Here is an 18,957-nt window from a genome sequence, read left to right as displayed (position 1 = left end):
AGAGTTTGGAAAGACGTATGGAGCTGATTTTAACACCATACGATGTATATTCCTAATAAGCAAGCGGAGGTATCATTGAACATGTCATGTTTTAGTCAAATAACACCGGTATGATCTTCCAAATTATACATTTTGCTAAACCGTTTATCTGTCTATAAAGATTTTCAGGCAATTTGGCCTGCATTATAATAGAGAACAACATATGCTATACAATATACAGTGCACACAAAGTTAATCATCAGAGTCGCCATCAGAGTCATTGGCATCCTGAGCCACAATAGCATCATCCTGCACCATGTTGGAGCATCCCTGCAGCTTACACACAACAGTGCACTTCAACCCATTCAGTATGCAGGAACAATCTGACGGTCGACACGTCCTTCTGCATGTGCATGAGATGAGATTCAAGACGACATCTGGAGCTGGTAGACCCGCCATCCATCGGATTGTGAGCGAACCGCCATCATCGAGTTCCCAACCATGTCCTGCTGATGGTGTTGGGACGTCTGGTAGGTTTTCAAGGCTGCGTCGCCAGATAGCCGCCTGATAGTTGGCCCTAAGCGTATGCTGCATCAAGGAGTCTTCACAAGGCGGCAATTGTCCAGATTCGATCTGGCCCTTCTTTGCACAGAACATGTGATAACGGAGCGAATTAACACCGACGATCTTCGTGTTCTTGGCGTACAGCTGACACGTGAAGGCCTGAATGCTATTGAAGACGTTGGTACATTCCACGAAGATCCCAGATCTGTGAATGCTTGAAGATACAGCTCATTCGCTTGCACAAGCTTCAAAGCCTTTATCTTTCCTTGGCTAGCCAGAGCACTCACAGTGTCACACCCGCTCCATGCATGAAGCCCTGGCAATGCACTGCAAACTCCAGACCCCAATACCGCAGCCAACTTTCCAACGTCGATCATTCTGACTCGAACCTTTGTTCCTCGTCTGATGAAGAGCTGACTATCGATGGTTCTGCTGAGATGAAGACTGATGATCAGAACGTCGGTGTCATCTGCCACTAAGATGATCGTCTTGTAGTGGGTAGCGGCGTGCTTTGCGTGGAGAAACATACGCGTGTCTGCTTCCTCGTGGCTACATTCGAGTGCTTGCACCAACTTCCACCTATCGCGGGTCAGTACCAGACATTTTTCACCACAGGTGACATACAGTGTTCTGTTGCCTAGCTTTTCGCGATTTGTTTCATGTTTCCACGACTCCGCCAGAAACACAACCAGTTTCTCCTTTGTCTGGCTGCAAGCAAGGAGACGCCGCCAGTTCATGATTTTGTGTGCGGGTCTGATCTCGCTGAAACTGATGCCTTCATTTGAACCGCGGTTCACACGCTCAGCTGCTTTGATGGATTCTTCTGTGTATGTGTCAAAGACAACATTGATGCGCTCACTGCCTTGACCAGCGTGAAGCGCTGCAGCAAGGATGCGGTCAGATAGTTCTTCGAACGTGTCGTTCTCGCCATGCATCTTTTGTATGAGAGCCATCGCATCAATTATTGTTGCACTTCGCTTGTCAACATTCTCGGCTGGTTCCACAAGACCTTCCATGTGTTTCGCAAGTGCAGCTTTGTTCGTTTTTTTCATTGACCCTTTCACGCTCAAGCTGAAGTGATGACATGATGTTCAGAGCTTCTCTGAGGATTTCTTGCACTGTTGCCATATCTGTGGCAGGCGCGTTTATAGTCGGCAGGTAGCCAACTACATCTTCCGTCACCTGAACACGATCTCTAGTCATGATGTTGAAACCAGTCCACGAACTGATTGTCTGGTCGCATGGTTCCAGCATGCGAGTCATAATCCATACGTGATTTCGGCGCTGCGCAAGGGATGTTGCGCCTGCAAGAGTGTCAGAAAGATCTGCAGGCTTGATTGCAGGTGGGCCCTCTCGTTTCCCACCGCTGTATATTGGAACTAAATCGCTGGATGACGGGATAGATCGCTTCTTATCTGCTTTGGATACTGCCGATGGAGGTTGGGGCGGCAAACACGACTGCGACTTCGGTTGGACGATGATACCGTTGACGCGATGCGATGTTCCGCCACCACTCAGCGATTCCTCTAGCCTGTCGATGTTATCGAATGCTAATACAGTCGGGACCGAAGGGTGCACATGTGACGGAAGTGGTACTGTATCTTTCTCCACACTTGCTAATTTGTCTATGCATAGCGCTGTCTCGATTTCTTCCAGAACTGTGTACGAACATCCGTGCCCGAGTCGATTCAATATTCTGATGACCTCTGTATTACCGGTGAGCGTTTTCATGACCCACGGAAGTAGGACATGCTTCGATGTTCTGATGGTACCCCGGTGTACAGCATTGATGATATCTTGAGCCATCGACCATACCAGTGTGTCGGCACGCGCAGAGCTACCCCCACTCCCGCAAATCAAAGTATGCAGAAATACACGAAGAGAATCTGGTATCTTCACGTAATCTGAAGTGAGTTATGCTGGCTGAGGCGGCCAACGTTCATTGTAATGAGCATCTTTGATCTGGTGTCGCAGTGAAGTAGCTGCACGCACAATGTTACTTTCACCGTCCGTTCGTTCAAATGCTTTCACTTCTGCTTTCAGGTTTACGCACTCTGCACCAATCTCTCGCTTTGTCAGATTATCGGGCATCAAGTATACACGGTGTTTCACATTGAAGAAGATGAGCGATTCTCCAAACTCTCTTTGTAATGTGCGCTGCAGATTCTTCTTGATGGAGTCACGAACATCAACTGAAAATGTATCTGAAGACAGGATATCTGTTGCAACATCAACTATTGGAACAATCCTCGGGTTCAAGAACAAGTCAGTGCGAATGAAATTGAATATACATCGTATCATTTCTTTTTTCTCGATATTATCTTCAATGTCAGTTTCTACAATGAGGTTTTTGGGGCCGTGTGTAGTTTCTATAGCAGGAGAAGTGGTAGTGAGCCTCAGCTGCAACCATATCTCGTGTAGTCAATGCCAAAACTCTCTCATCATTGCGAGCTGTCGCAGCATCTCTTATTGTCTTATCTGCTCGAAGTTCAACAGCCAAGACAACTGTTTCACAGGTACGACTGCCTTTTATGAATTTTGAAGCACGCTGGCAAAAAATGCATTTATCATCGTAGACCGTTGAAGTTGATCCTGTCTCTTCCCGTGATGATCGCCGTCGCACCGCATCGCCAGTATCAACTGAAGAACTTCTAGCTGCATTGGTCAAAGTAGCTAGGTGGTTTTTGTGAGTGAAGTCTGATCTACAAGCCCTATGGTATAATATTGGAATATTAGGAAGTTCAACTGCGCCTTCTTGGACTAGCTTTAGAATTGGATAAAAGTTTCTAACTGCAGCTGCGTCACACAATGTCTTCCAAGAACTGTTGCCCGCTGCCTTGCTTAGTTCAGAGAGTGGCGACTTCTTGCTGCACAGGATGCACGTTCCGGACTCAGGTTCAATCTTCGCCCATTTCGCCTCGACACCGGCCATCTCAGCTGAAAGAACAAAAAGACTGACGTTAGATTACTCCGATATCCGAAAAGCTCGCCAGCTTACATAGACATACTCATCCAAGTCAGTGAACATGTTAGATGGCGCCACAATACAACTCTATAATAGAGTTGTATGTGGCGCCATCTAACATGTTCACTTTTAGTTCTTAAGCCACCCACCCCCCCCCCCCCCCCCCCCGCCCCTCAGAAATTAATCAGGTTACCGCAACAAATCTCAGACTGAGATATAGAATATAGAATATAGATATAGAATAGACTGACGTCACTTTCAGCACTGGGTTCTGTGGGTTGATTATCGGCGGGAAATTCCAACTGACATAGTTTCGGTTTGTGGAAAGTGCATGCCTTTTCATATATTTTTTGTGTACACTCGTGGTGGATGATATGTTTTAGTTTTTGAGTTATTTTTATAGACAGATAAACGGTGTAGCACAATGCGTAATTTGGAAAATCATACCAGTGTTGTTTCACTAAAAAAAGTACAAGTCTAATAATAAAATATTGAAAAATATATGATTTTTTTTCGATAATTGATTTTTATAATAATTAATCTAAAACAAAATGCTTCATATTATTTTTTATTTAGACGGTACACATCGGACGTATATTTAGTCGTCAACCGCACATCGATAGCTAGTATAGAAGTCCAGATACACGTGCAACAATGTACCCCACCAAATGGGCATTTTCGAGCTGGGTGGTTTCAAAGATGGCGTCCATCCGGGCACTAAGCTATCGTTCTCAGATGTCCATCACACCTTTTCTGACACTTGAGACATTGGTCTAATGGAAAATCATAATGAGAATTACTCCCCCCGCCGGAGCATTCACTTCAAAATATGGCCGGTTGGCTCAAGGACTACTACTGGTTGTTTGTTTTCTTGGTTGTTTTCTTGCTTTCTTGTTTGTTTGTCCGGATGATATCTCAGCCATCCTTTGAGCAAGGAAGCTGAAATTTCGGCACAATAGTGAGCAAGTCCTTTATCAAAAACGGTATTTTTTGTTTTTTGATTAATCAATTAATTGAGGAGTTATTTAATTAATTAGCGATTAATTAAATAGTTATTTAATTAATCAAATTTCCTTTCTCTTCTGACCATTAACTCAGGCACCTTTTGAGTTAGGAAGCTGATATTTGGACATGCCAATGACCAGGTGATTTGGCTGCAAAGGCTATTTTTGATTTAATAATTGTACACCGCACCTTTCCTATGCCATCTCCAGGCATTGCAAATCGTCATTGCTGGGCACCGAAGGGGGCTCGGCAGTGACGCATGCTGAAAGGGAGTACTCAGTTTTCACTCTGGTTGTTTGTTTGTTTTCTTGTTTTCTTTCTTGTTTGTTTTCTTGGTTGTTTGTTTGTTTGTTTGTCCGGGCGATATCTCAGCCATCCTTTGAGCAAGGAAGCTGAAATTTCGGCACAATAGTGAGCAAGTCTTTTGTCAAAAACTGTATTTTTGTTTTTTGATTCATCAATTAATTGAGGAGTTATTTAATTATTAGCGATTAATTAAGTACTTATTTAATTAATGAAATTTCCTTTCTCTTCTGACCATTAACTCAGGCACCTTTTGAGTTAGGAAGCTGATATTTGGACATGCCAATGACCAGGTGATTTGGCTGCAAAGGCTATTTTTGATTTATGAATTAATCAATGAATCAATTAATCGATTAATTATTTAATTATTCGATTAATGACTAATTTTTTTTTTTCAAGTTACAGATTCTGATGAAATGGTGGTGGTTTATGTGTTCTATGACCGAATCGATTAATAATTTAATTTTTTAATGATTATTATTTATTTATTTTCATTATTAATCATTTATTTATTTTCTTTCTCCTTTGGCCAATATCTCAGGCACCTTTTGAGCTCGGAAGCTAATATTTGGACATGAGTGACCAAGTGATGTGGCTATCAAGGATATTTTTGATTTGTTGATGAATCAATTAAACAATTAATCGATTAATTATTTAATTATTAGATTAAGTACTAAAAATTTTTTAATTTTTTTTCAGTTACAGATTCTGATGAAATGGTGGTGGTTTATGTGTTCTGTGACCGAATTGATTAATAATTAATTTTTTTAATGATTATTATTTCTTTATTTTCATTATTAATCATTTATATATTTTCTTTCTCATTTGGCCTCGTATTTTGGATTATGACGGGGTTCCTCGGGCGAGTGAGGCGTGCTTCGAGCTCTCCACGGCATCGAAGTTTGAGTGTTTTCCCATTCTTGTCTTTGTCAAATTTCCACTGGTTATTTTGCTGTGTACGTGTTATTGTGTGTTTCTGGTTGGTGTTGGTTTGTGGTTCGTGCAAACTTGTGTGTAGTTAATCGTTTAGTTTAGTGTAGTTAATCGTGTAGTTAATCGTTTTCTGAGTCGTACCTCGTGCGCGGCCTGGTGACTTGGGGCTTCCCTCCCCCCGTCGGTGTTTTGTCGGTTTGGGTTATTTCCTTCGCTGTATTGCTTGTCTCTTTTATTTTGTTTTCTCCCCCTCACCTCACCTCCCGAGACAAAGAATTCTATATTGATTCTTTCTCTCCTCCCAGACACGTGCTTGTTCGCTCTCCTCCTCGTCTCGGCTTGTGCCCCGCCCCCTGTATCTCGTTTTCTTCCGCCTCTGCTCCTTCTTTCTCAAATCCACGTTCTCGCTTGGAGACTTTTCCCGGATTGTTTTTTTCATCGTTCTGTTTGGATATTGTTGGAATATGTTTAAACCGCAGCCGTGATGCTGACGCCTCCCCCCCCCCCCCCCCCCCCCAGAATTTACATGTTTTAAACGTTTCCCAGTGTGTACCCTGGTCAGAATAGGTACACCGTATCCCTGCGTGTCGTAAGAGACGACTAAGAGGGTTGGCGTCAGGAAGGGCATCCGGCCATAAAAACATTGCCTCAAAAAGAGAACCATGACAATCACAAGTACATTTGGGCAGGGTGCAGCCCGAAGTGGAGATCGGTTTCTGAGGTTTGGGACATGGAATGTGGGGACAATGACAGGGAGATCAGGAGAAGTGGTGGAAGTATTGGTCAGAAGAAGAGTGGACATATGTTGTGTGCAAGAGACGAGATGGAAGGGAAGTGGTGTGAGAATGGTGAAGGGTAGGCAGGGACAGAAATACAAGTTTGTGTGGCAAGGGTGCCCGGAGGGCGTGAATGGTGTTGGTGTCCTGTTTTCTGAGGAGTTTGTAGACAGTGTGGTGAGTGGGACTAGAGTGAGTGATAGGTTGATGATGGTGAAAATGATGATTGGAAAGCTCTTGGTGAACGTCATCTCGGGATATGCTCCGCAGGTTGGTCGAAGCGATGAAGAGAAGGACAAGTTCTGGTGTGCGATAGAGAAGCTGATGGAAAACGTGAAAGATGAGGAAGTTGTTGTGGTGGGAGGAGAACTGAATGGACATGTGGGAAGGAGTATGGATGGTTTTGAGGGAGTTCATGGGGGTTACGGATATGGTGTGAGAAATGGAGAAGGTGAAAGGATTTTGGAGTTTGCTGATGGAGCTGATTTGTTGATTTGTAATACTCAGTTCCACAAAGAGGACAATAAGCTTGTTACATACACGTCAGGTGGGTCGACGACAACCGTTGACTACCTGATGGTGCGTCGGCGAGATAGGGGGCACCTCCGGGACACAAAGGTGATCCCGGGGGAGGAGGCTGTTTCACAGCACCACTTGGTTGTCTGCGACATAAGGGTGAAAGGTGCGAGGAGAGCTCGGCGGGTGAAGTACCAACCGAGAATGAAGGTGTGGAGGTTGAAAGAGGTGACAGTAAGGGAGGCATTAAAAGAGAGGCTGAGTAGGGTAGAGGATGATGTGGTTGAGCTTGAAAGTGGTTGGATGTCAATGAAAGCTAGTCTGTTGGGAGCCGTTGGTGAGGTATGTGGATGGACAAAAGGACCACCGAGGCACTCGGAAACATGGTGGTGGGATGTTGAGGTTGGAAAGAGGATTGACGAGAAGAGGAAGAAGTTCAAAGAGTGGCAGAAGGCGAAGGGTACGGGAGCAGAAACAGCAGAGCATGAAAGTTATAAGGCAGCCAGGAAGGCTGCAAAGAAAGAGGTAGCAAAGGCGCAGGAGGCATGTAGGAAAATGTTCGGAGAACGCTTGGATTTGGAAGAGGGTCAGAAAGCAGTATTCAGGATTGCAAAGCAGATAGCGAAAGAGAGGTGTGATGTGATGGGGGTGAGTTGCTTGAAGGATGAAGTGGGACAAATCGTTGTCGACCCAGATGGAATTAAAGGAAGATGGAAAAGATATATGGAAATGCTGTTGAATACAGAGAATGAATGGGATGGCAACATAGAGAGTAACCCAGTTTTAGGACCGGCAGAGAAGATAACTGAGAAGGAAGTTGAGGAAGCGATAAAAGCAATGAAGAGTGGAAAAGCGGGAGGGCCGACGGGAGTTGTGGGAGATATGTTGAAGGCAGCAGGAAGTTGGGGTGTGAAGAGAATGACAGAGATCTGTAATCTGGTGGTGAAAGAAGGCCGCATTCCAGTGGATTGGGAACTGAGTACCCTCGTCCCTCTATACAAGGGGAAAGGTGACCCTCTGGAGTGTGGCTCGTACCGAGCGATAAAGTTATTGGAGCATGGAATGAAGGTATTGGAAAGGGTGTTGGAGAGGAAGATAAGGAAGAAAGTGAAGATCGACGAAATGCAGTTTGGATTTATGCCAGGAAGAGGAACGACAGATGCGCTTTTCATTGTGAGGCAGTTGCAGGAGAAGTACATGGATAAGAGGAAGAAGTTGTTTTTTGGGTTTGTTGATCTGGATAAAGCATTCGATAGGGTTCCACGCAAAGTATTGACATGGGCATTGAGGAAGTTAGGAGTGGAGGAATGGTTGATCAGAGTAGTGATGGCAATGTACAAAAGAGCACGCACAGCTGTAAGGACGAAGGATGGGAACAGTGGTGAGTTTGAGGTGAAGGTGGGAGTGCATCAGGGGTCGGTACTAAGTCCACTACTATTTGCAGCTGTGATGGAGGTGCTGGCTCAGACCGTAAAGGAGGGTTTACCGTGGGAGTTGTTGTATGCAGATGATCTGGTGTTGATTGCGGAAAGTATGGATGGACTGAAGGAAAAGATGAACAAGTGGAAGGAATGTATGGAGACAAAAGGTCTGAAGGTGAATATCGGAAAGACAAAGGTGATGGCAAGTGGTAAAGCATGTGGTGAGGTGGAAAGAACTGGGAAGTGGCCGTGTGCTGTGTGCAGGAAGGGTGTCGGAGTGAACTCCATTCAATGTACAATGTGTGCTGAGTGGGTTCATCAAAAATGTAGTGGTCTGAGAGGGTCATTAACCAGTGTGGCAGCTACATTCAAATGTAAGGTGTGCACAGAGGGAGCTGCAGATGGAGGAAAGGTTGAGTTGGATCTTGGAGACGGCGTGAAGCTGGAAGGTGTGAAAACATTTTGCTACCTCGGAGACATGCTGAATGGAGAAGGTGGATCAGACTCGGCAACGGTTGCTCGAGTGAGATGTGCATGGAAGAAGTTTCGGGAACTGAGTGGCGTGCTGATGAGGAGGAGAGTGTCGCTGAAGCTGAAGGGAAAGGTGTATGCTGCATGTGTGAGAAGTGTTATGATTTATGGGAGCGAGACATGGGTAATGAACGTAGAGCAGCAACGAAGGCTGGAAAGGGTGGAAATGCGAATGGTTCGATGGATGTGCGGAGTATCGTTGAGAGAGAGGAAGACAAATGATGAATTGCGAAAGATGATGGGAATATTGCCTGTGATTGATGCTGTGAAGAGGAACAGGTTGAGATGGTTTGGTCATGTATTGAGGAAGGATGAAAGTGACTGGTTGAGAAGAGTGATGGAAGTTAATGTAGAAGGAAGTAGAGGACGGGGAAGACCGAGAAAGACTTGGCTAAAGATGGTGGAAGAAGAAATGCGGGCAAGGGGGTTAACAAGGAGAGATGCAGAAAATATGGCAAAATGGAGAAGATTGTCATGGGGACCGCAAGGCTAACCCCCACTCTAGCAGGGAACATGGCCTTAAAATGCATGTTGTTGTTGTTGTTGTTTCTCATTTGGCCAATATCTCAGGCACCTTTTGAGCTGGGAAGCTAATATTTGGACATGACAGTGACCAAGTGATGTGGCTATCAAGGATATTTTTGATTTATTGATTAATCATTTCATCGATTAATTATTTATTGATTAATTGATTAATTATTGATTAATCAATTATTTATTTAGTTTTTTATTAATGACTTCCTTAATTAAATTCCGAAAAGATACATCTTCTGATGAAGCACTTGTGGTTTAGTTATACTATTAGCCAATTGATTAAGAAAATATTTTGTGATAATCTTTTATTGATTTTAATTATACAATTAATCAATCAATTAGTGTACACCTCTCCCTCCCAATGCAGCCTCTACGAGCTGCACTGCGGTATTGTCGGGCGCCGAAAGGCGCCCGGACATGCCGCGCTGTAGGATATTTAATTATTTGGCATGGGGGCGGTGTACTTTGAATGTATCTGTACTTGTTTGTGTGTTTGTTTGACATCCATGCACTCCTGAACCACTGGACAGAATGAGTTGAAAACTTTTGGTTGTATGAGGGGTGTGCACAGGAAAGTTTTAGAGGGTAAAAACAATTCAGTCCCCAGGGTTCAGGGTGGACGTGTACACCAATTCTCTCTATGTAAATGTTTATCGTGTCTCGCCTCCTGGTGGTGAAAGTCGATATTACAAGTTAGACTAAAATACGCCATTTTCGACGGAATTAACCCGAACCTGAGGACGAGTTCTTCACCAGTAAATATCGTGTTCCAAAGTAAAACCAGATTGGAAAATGATTCGAATGTTCAGAAATGCGAGTTGGTTTCCGTGTTTTGATGACTGCCTAACAATGTTGTTTTTAACCTATAAAGTTAACCCATAAACTGTTATCATTAAAGATCTGGTGGACACTAACGGCGAGACTGGGTGTCGCCGGACGGGCCGGGCCGGGCGTGCCCGGGAACGGCGAGACTGGGTGTCGCCGGACGGGTCGGGCGAGCCCGGGAAAGGCGAGTCTGGGCATGTCCGGGCGGCTTGGGCGAGCTCGGCCAGGCGATCGCTCACTGGTTGCGTCTTCGGCCAGTGTAAGGCGATTGTGTATGTTCCGCGGCAACCGCTACAATATTGTATATCGCTTTTGGCGATGACATATCGCTTTTATATCCCAACGCTCAACGGTGAAGAATCACTTGGTACCCGGATCCGGATCTTCACCAAAATCGAATCAATTCGTACTTGTCACACACACATGTCCACCAAGTTTCGTCCGAATCCGTCCATAATTTTTTCAGACATCCTGCTCCTCACCCTCAACCACTGCTATTTTTACATGATATTACTGTCGATGCCTCAGCATTTTATCACGAGCAAAGATCTCAATGCGGGTATCTTGAACTTTATTCTCCTCACAATAAAACGCTCGCACACCATAATGAAGTTTCGAACTCCTATTGACACCGTAGAAACTATTACGGTGCAGACAACATACAAATAGCATGATACATGAACTCAAAAGCACACGGCTTGGGCCCAGAAACATGAGGGCCGAGGAGAAAACCGAAACTAAATAATACTAAAGCTCGACATTAAAACCCTTGAAACCACAAAATACTTTGTTCCATCGATGCCCGACATATTTATGCATTGAATTATAACCAAAGAATACCTCGTTGCCTCTTTATTCTGGGCTCGAAAGACGAGGTGCCGTGCTTGGATTATATAGGTCGTTCTCCCGTTCAAAGACGTGTGGCGAATGAATAAAAGGCGTTCGGACTACTTTCGTACATGGTCGAAATAATCACACACGTACATTACAAGATATTCCAATGCATAACTCTGGGCTTGACAAACACATATTGCGGTAACTCGGTGTTCAACCTAAAGTGTATCGATAGAAATCAGGGGTAATATACAGCACTATTTCCTGATTACGTATGTACACAAAGTTGCGATGCGGTCCTCGCCAAGAACGACGTACTGTATGACCGGAAATGCGTCAGAAATCAATCAAGATAGCAGTTGATTAAATTTAACATTACCAGTTGCAGTCGAACGAACATGAAAATATATCATATAATGAGGCGATATTTAACAACCACTAACGGCAAATATAATTATACGATGTTGTCATTTACAGTTACGTTATTATGTGCAATGCACATCAATGTGAGGTAAAGCCAGGGGCGGCTCCAGGAATTTGAAGACGGGAGGTGCATGAAACTACAGCGCTGGGGCGTGGGGGGTAAGAGGAGGGGGGGGGGGGGGGTGCGCACCTAGAGTCCCTTTATACAGAGAGTTACGACATGACGATCCGGGAAAATACGGTCACGTGACTCAGGGAGTCATTTTGGGGCCAAATTCGCGTTCGCTTAACTTCTCGCGTTCGCGTGTTATGCAAGTACAATCGATTCGACTACCTACGGAAGCCTTAGTTCACTGAAAATGCCGGGTTGTTGTGCATTTGGATGCACAAATAGACATGACGAGGGTTTCAAGATGTACAGATTCCCTTCAGATCCCAATAGACGTAAAATATGGGAGAATAAAGTCAGCCGTGTGGGCTGGAAGCCGGCTTCGTCTTCAAAGCTTTGCGAGGTAGGTCAAGTTACTGTTCAGTCCCACGTATTGTATTCCTTTAACACAGGGAGCACCCGGTTCCCGTAGAGAATTGGTTAACAAATATAATGATCAACCTGTAATGGGATGCAGCCTAGACAATCTTGAACACATATTTCTTTCCATTTCTTCTTCTTTCTTGATAAACAGGCACATATTGGTCCTCATCAGTTTGAAAGTAAAGTGAATTATTTAACTTTCACCTTGTGGCGGACACGATGGCTCGCTGGCGCGGTGACATCATTCCGCGCACCAAGAGGGTGTCGGCCACGCCCGAGGGGTAGGCGTGGCCTCGGGATACACACGGGGCGCGCAGCCCCCTGCCCCCAGCACCTCAGTGCTATAGTTGAGCTTTTGAATAAAGACTTTTTTTGTTACCCGCGTTGTTGCTTCTCTTCTTGGCAAACAAGTCGTGCGCATAGCACCGCACTTCAACCTTATAGAGACTACAAGTAATTCCCGCAACAAGTAGTCAATAGCTGTCATTGTATCATAGTGAGAACCGTTAATTTTTTTGTTTGAAAACATTCGATACTTTGCTTGACATTGTACTGTATTTTCTATATTTCTATTTCGAAAAAGAACGTTCAGTTCACAATATGCCAACAGTTTGATAATAGCTAGTATTAGGAATCATTTCTAGAGAATGGTTATGAATGGTTTTGTTGAAGTGTGGTGCTACGCACACAACTTGCTTGCCAAAGAGGGAGGCCACAACGCGTTTTATAACCAACAAAGTCTTTATTGAGAAAGCTCAAACTGTAGCACTGGGCGGGCTCGAGCTTGGAGCCCGCATATATGTGCCGGGGCCACGCCTCGTCCCCGGGCGTGGCCGATCGGTCGATGGGCGGGGCATGCCTCCAGTTCCCCGCCTGGACGTTCGCGCCACCTGCTGGTGCGTTGAATTCGTGTCCTCTTGCTTGTGTCCGCCACAATGTTGTAAATTCAACAGGGCTGGACAAAAAAGAAGAAGTCTCTGTTTGGCATTATTGTGTATTCGTGCATGCACCTTAAGAAATAGCTTGCCCATGTAGCATATCCACTTACCCTGTATTTGGTCTTGCCATTTTTTTTTTCAGGGGAACACAAAAGTTCTCAAAAAATTGCACATAATGCAATGAAAGTTTTAATGATTGTAAAGATAAAAAGCAGGAAGTTGCTATTCATATTGGGGTCTCAAACCTTACAAGACCTCTAATTTGTATCGTTCTTCAAAATGGTAGAGATAAATGCTAAAAAAAAAATCATCACATATTGCAATTTTGACAGCTGTACGACGTTTCATTTTTTCTGATTGTACCTGGATCTGTTGCTGAATGTGGTTAACTGATGAAAAGAAAGCTGAAAAGGTTAATTTACAGTATGTGTGCATTGACCGAGAGCCCGTGTGTGTGTGTGTGTGTGTGTTCATCCCGTGTGTGTGCATGTGTGTTTTAATGTGTTGATGTTTGTGTGTATGTATGAGTTTATTGGCTCTGAAAACTCATTAAATTTGTTACAGTTTGATAATGTTTACATTAAATTCATTTCTTTCAGACAAAACACGTGTGTTTTAGTCCCCCCCCCCCCCCCCCCCCCCCGCTTTTCCTATCCTCTTAATCGAAGAGGTTAAAGATTATTTTAGGTTACAAGACTACTTTGTCACATAGTATGTTCAAATTCTCTCCAGGCATTGTGAGTAACCCAAATTATTATTGCCAACATCGCGATAATGAGGATTCAGAAATCACCCATTTTCTCACTTCTCATCAACCGCTCATTTTTTCAGACAAACTAATATCCCATTATAGGCAATCTGGAACATAATGGAGCTAATACTCAGAGACCTACATCTCGATACAATTTAAAAAACCAAAAAAACATTCACCGTACTCCCTAACCCGCCCCGTGTTTGTGCAGTGGTGCATTATACACACATAGCTCATAGTGCACTGTGCATGTGCCGGTTCAGTGGTTCCACACAATTGGCCCCAAAATGGCGGCGTATTCTCAGTTGTCATAACTCTCTGTATAAAGGTATAAAGGGACTCTATGCGCACCCCCTGCCACCCCGCCCCCCCCCCCGTCCCTCTGGATCCGCCCCTGAAAGCTTTGCCAATGTGAGCAGGTTCTGTGTCTATTTATTCTGTTTCAAAGTCCACATAGTGCACAAATACAGTTTGTAACACAGTACACAAAATCCGTGACTTAGGGGCACAGACAGTTTTTTTGAAGGGCATGGACTATGGAGGAACAAGGCCGATATAGCACTGCAGATGGGTGAAACGATTGTTCAAAATGAGAAAAAAGTGTGAAATTTGGCTCAGATATACTACACAGTATACTGAATAATTTCTGATTAGGGGCCAAATTATTTTTTCAAAATGGCGGCAATTTTCAAAATGGCCGCCATTGTGACTGAAAACAGTAATTAATATAAACATGGAAATCGGTATATTAAAGCTATTTTTGTATGATTGAAAACACACAAAAAGTCTAGAAAGGGCACTGGTTGCCTGTTTCATCATTGCTGTTCTATGGTTCAAACCAACATGGTTTCTAAATTCAAAATGGCCGCCAAAATGTCATTGTTCGCTGACATGAATTTGAAAATTAATGTTTTTCTTTTACTTTGAGTGAAAGTACTGTGAAAAGTGAAAGTTTTACTCTCTGACCATTCTCAGGGAGCCTGCTCAGGGTCGACGAGTCTGGCATTTCACTCAGGCCAACTGGCACGGTCTTCAAGCAGCCATCAATCATCTGGACTGGTCTCCCATCTCTACCACCTCTGACATCAACTCATCCTGGGAATTCTTCCAAAGTAAATTGCTCTCTCTCATGCACGGATTTATCCCATCTCGTCTTCAGTTGTCATACCCTTCCTCCCATCCATGGTACACAGAATCTTGTGGTGAGGCTGTTGCCCAGAAACAACTTGCCTTCGTCTCCTGGAAAGCAAATCCAACGGAAGGAAATCTCATTTCCTTTCACAAAGCCCGAAACAAGTGTGTGTGTCCATCCTCAGGAGAGACAGGAAACAATATCTCTCCATTCTCAAGACCGAACTCTCTTATCCGTCTCCCTCTTCCAAATCCTGGTGGCATCTGGTAAAATCTGTTTCTGGTGTTTGTTCCCCCTCCATCCCCTCCCTTACCTCAAACGGCTAAACAGCTGACTCCGCACGTGAAAAAGCTGAATGCCTCAACTCTGTGTTTGCCTCTAAGTCTTGTGTCCCAAACCCATCCCTCTCTGTACCCACCGTACCCAGTCGTACTCCTCTGCTCCTGGACTCTATGACCTTTCCTCCTGACAAGGTGGAAAAGTTTCTATCAACCCTCGACTCTGATTCTGCAACTGGACCTAACGGCATCAGCCCACGGGTTCTAAAATCCTGTTCTTCCGCTCTTTCACTCCCTCTCTCTGTTCTCTTCATCCTCTCTTTTCCTCAAGGTCAACTGCCATCTGCTTGGAAATCAGCCAACATCACCGCTTTACACAAAAAAGGTGCAAAAACAGATCCTAGCAACTACAGACCAATCAGCATTCTCCCAATTATCAGCAAAGTCATGGAATCCATTATTGCTTTGGATATGAAATCTTTCCTCTTCTCCAATGGCTTGATCTCTGAACATCAATTTGTTTTCAGACCAGGTCACTCTACTCTGGACATGCTGCTTCTGCTGTCTCAACAATGGATGGAGGTCCTCAATGCCAAACAGGAAATTAGAGCTGTCTCCCTTGACATATCACATGCCTTCGATACGGTCTGGCACCCCGCTCTGCTCACCAAACTCTCCTCCTTTGGTATCAATGGAAATCTCCACGCATGGCTGGTGGACTTCCTCTCTAGTCGTAGTCACCGTGTGCCCCGAAATGGGTTTCTCTCATCTCCTCTTCCTGTTCAGGCTGGAGTTCCCCAAGGCAGTGTTCTGGGCCCTGTGCTTTTTCTGGTCTTCATCAATGATCTCTCTGGCTCTCTTGAAAATCCTCTCTATCTCTTTGCTGATGACTCCACTCTCTGCCGCTCCATTCCTCATTCCTCAGATCGGCAGTCTGCAGCCTCCTCACTCTCTGCAGACCTGGACAAAATCACAGACTGGGCTAACAAGTGGAACATGTCTTTCAATCCTGACAAATCTCACACTCTTATGATGTCTCTCTGAAAAGACCGACTGGACAACCCTCCCATCTCTTTTCTGAATAATCCTCTCCAAGAAGTTCTGTCACTCAAGCTTTTGGGTCTCACTATCTGCCATGATCTTTCCTGGGAAAACCACATTTCCAAGCTGGCCTCCAAAGCCAGTCGCCGATTGGGAATCCTCCGTCGTGCGAAGTCCTTCCTTGGCACACCTGAGCTCCTCACCACATACAAGGCTTTCTTCCACAGCTCAATGGAGTACTGCTCTCCCCTCTGGGCTGGTGCTCCTGCCTCACACCTAGCTCGTATTCACGCTGTTGAAACCAAAGCATTCAGAATCATTGGAATCTCCCGCGATGACGCTATCTCCGAGGGCCTTTCACTTACTCACCGCAGGCAGGTTGGTGGTCTTTCCGTCTTCTACCGACTCCTCTCCGGCCTTGCTCCCCCAGCTCTCTCTGGGCTCTGTCCCCCAAATATTCCTACAGGACGCACAAGATCTGACTGCAACCCTCTTATGGTTAAACTGCCAAAATCAAGACTCTCTGCTCACCTTCACTCCTTCATTCCTCTTTCCTCCCGCCTCTGGAACAAACTCCCTCACTCTCTTCAATCCCACTCCTCCCTCCAGGTCTTTAAAATGGCTGTTCACCACCATCTCTTATCTTCCCCAATCCAAAACCTTGATCTTTTCTGCCACCGCTAATTTCACCCCAAATCCACTTTTTTGAGGTGCTAACGTCTTTCCTGGAAGTCCTTGGTGTCCTTGCGTTTTATCCCTATCCTGCCTCCCCCCAGGCCCTCTCCCTCCCTCACATCTCCCGATGTCCCTGCTCTCAAATGTTGTGTTTGTGTGCTTCCTCCCCTTCTCTCCCCATCTTGTCGACCGCTCCCCTTTTTATATATTTTGTTTGCTTGTTTGTTGGATTTGTTTGTTTGATAAATGTTAACTCTTTCACGATCCTCGACTCTGTATACAAGGAAAAAAAAAAAAAAAGTAACACATTTTTACTAGTATTGTCGTCACGGGCGTCATCTGGGCGTCCGTCAACTTTTGGTTTCCGTCAATTTCGAGCAGAATGGCTTGTCCGATTAAATCCATTTTTGCAGTGTGTGTTGGGGTTGAGTATAGGAAGGCTCCTTTCGAAAATGGGCGCGCTGCGATTTTCAATATGGCCGCCAGGGCAGCCAACTTGAAATTGGTTTCCGTCAATTTCGAGCAGAATGGCTTGTCCGATTAAATTGATTTTTGCAGTGTGTAGTGTGTTGGGGTTGGGTAGAGGAAGGTTCCTTTCGAAAATGGGCGCACTGCGATTTTCAATATGGCTGCCACGGTAGCCATTTTGAAATTGGTTTCCATCAATTTGGAGCAGAACGGCTTGTCCGATTGAATCCATTTTTGCAGTGTGTGTTGGGTTTGAGTAGAGGAAGGTTCCTTTTCGAAAATGGGCGCGCTGCGATTTTCAATATGGCCGCAACGGCACCCATCTTGAAATTGGTTTCCACCCTGCATGGGCTGAGGGGTTACGCCCACTTTGCGGTGCTATTTATTGTTACTGCAATAACTTAAGAACGGCTGAAGGGAATGAATTAAAACCTGGTACAAGTATGCATAATGACGCAAAGATGAACTGATTAGATTACAGGGTGAAAAGGTCAAATGGCCAACGAGGTAAAATTCTGTTACTGCGCTAACTTGTAAAGCAGTGATGGGATTTCATCAAACTTGGTATAAGTATATATTATGATGAAAAGATGAACCGATTAGATTTTGGCATCAAAGGTCAGAGGTCATGTCAGGTAAAAATGCGATACGTGAGGACAGCTGAAGGGATTTAAATCAAACTTGAGGCAGTTGCCCTGAAACAACTTGCCTTTGCCTCTTGGAAGGCAAATCCAACTGAAGGCCATCTCAGTTCCTTCCACCAAGCTCGAAACAAGTGTGTGTCTACCCTCAGGAGTGCCAGGAAGCACTATCTCTCCACACTCAAGATTGAACTCTCAAACCTGTCTCCTTCCTCCAAATCCTGATGGCATCTGGTCAAATCCGTTTCTGGTGTTTGTTCCCCCTCCATCCCCTCCCTTACCTCAAATGGCTACACAGTTGACACCGCACGTGACAAAGCCGAATGCCTCAACTCTGTGTTTGCCTCAAAATCTTGTGTCCCAAACCCATCTCTCTCTGTTCCCACCTTTCCCAGTCGAACCCAACTGCTCCTGGACTCTGTGTCCTTCTCTCCTGACAAGGTGGAGAAGTTTTTATCAAACCTCGACTCTGATTCTGCAACTGGACCAGATGGAATCAGCCCACGGGTCCTAAAATCCTGCTCTGCCGCTCTATCTCACCCTCTCTCTGTTCTTTTCCCCCTCTCTTTTGCTCAAGGTCATCTGCCAGCATCTTGGAAATCAGCAAACATTCCCGCTTTACACAAAAAAGGTGCAAAAACAGATCCTTGCAACGACAGACCAATCAGCCTGCTTCCAATTATCAGCAAAGTCATGGAATCCATCATTGCTTCGGATATCAAATCCTTCCTCTTCTCCAATGGCTTGATCTCTGATCATCAATTTGGATTCCGACCAGGTCATTCTACTCTGGACATGTTGCTTCTGCTGTCTCAGCAATGGATGGAGGTCCTCAATGCCAAACAGGAAATCAGAGCTGTCTCACTTGACATATCATGTACCTTCGATACGG

The sequence above is a fragment of the Myxine glutinosa genome, chromosome 7 (genome assembly GCF_964187855.1).
Source record: "Myxine glutinosa chromosome 7, kmMyxGlut1.1, whole genome shotgun sequence".
Lineage (NCBI taxonomy): Eukaryota > Metazoa > Chordata > Myxini > Myxiniformes > Myxinidae > Myxine > Myxine glutinosa.
The sequence above is the reverse complement of the archived record's forward strand: the minus strand, read 5'-3'. Positions refer to the sequence as shown.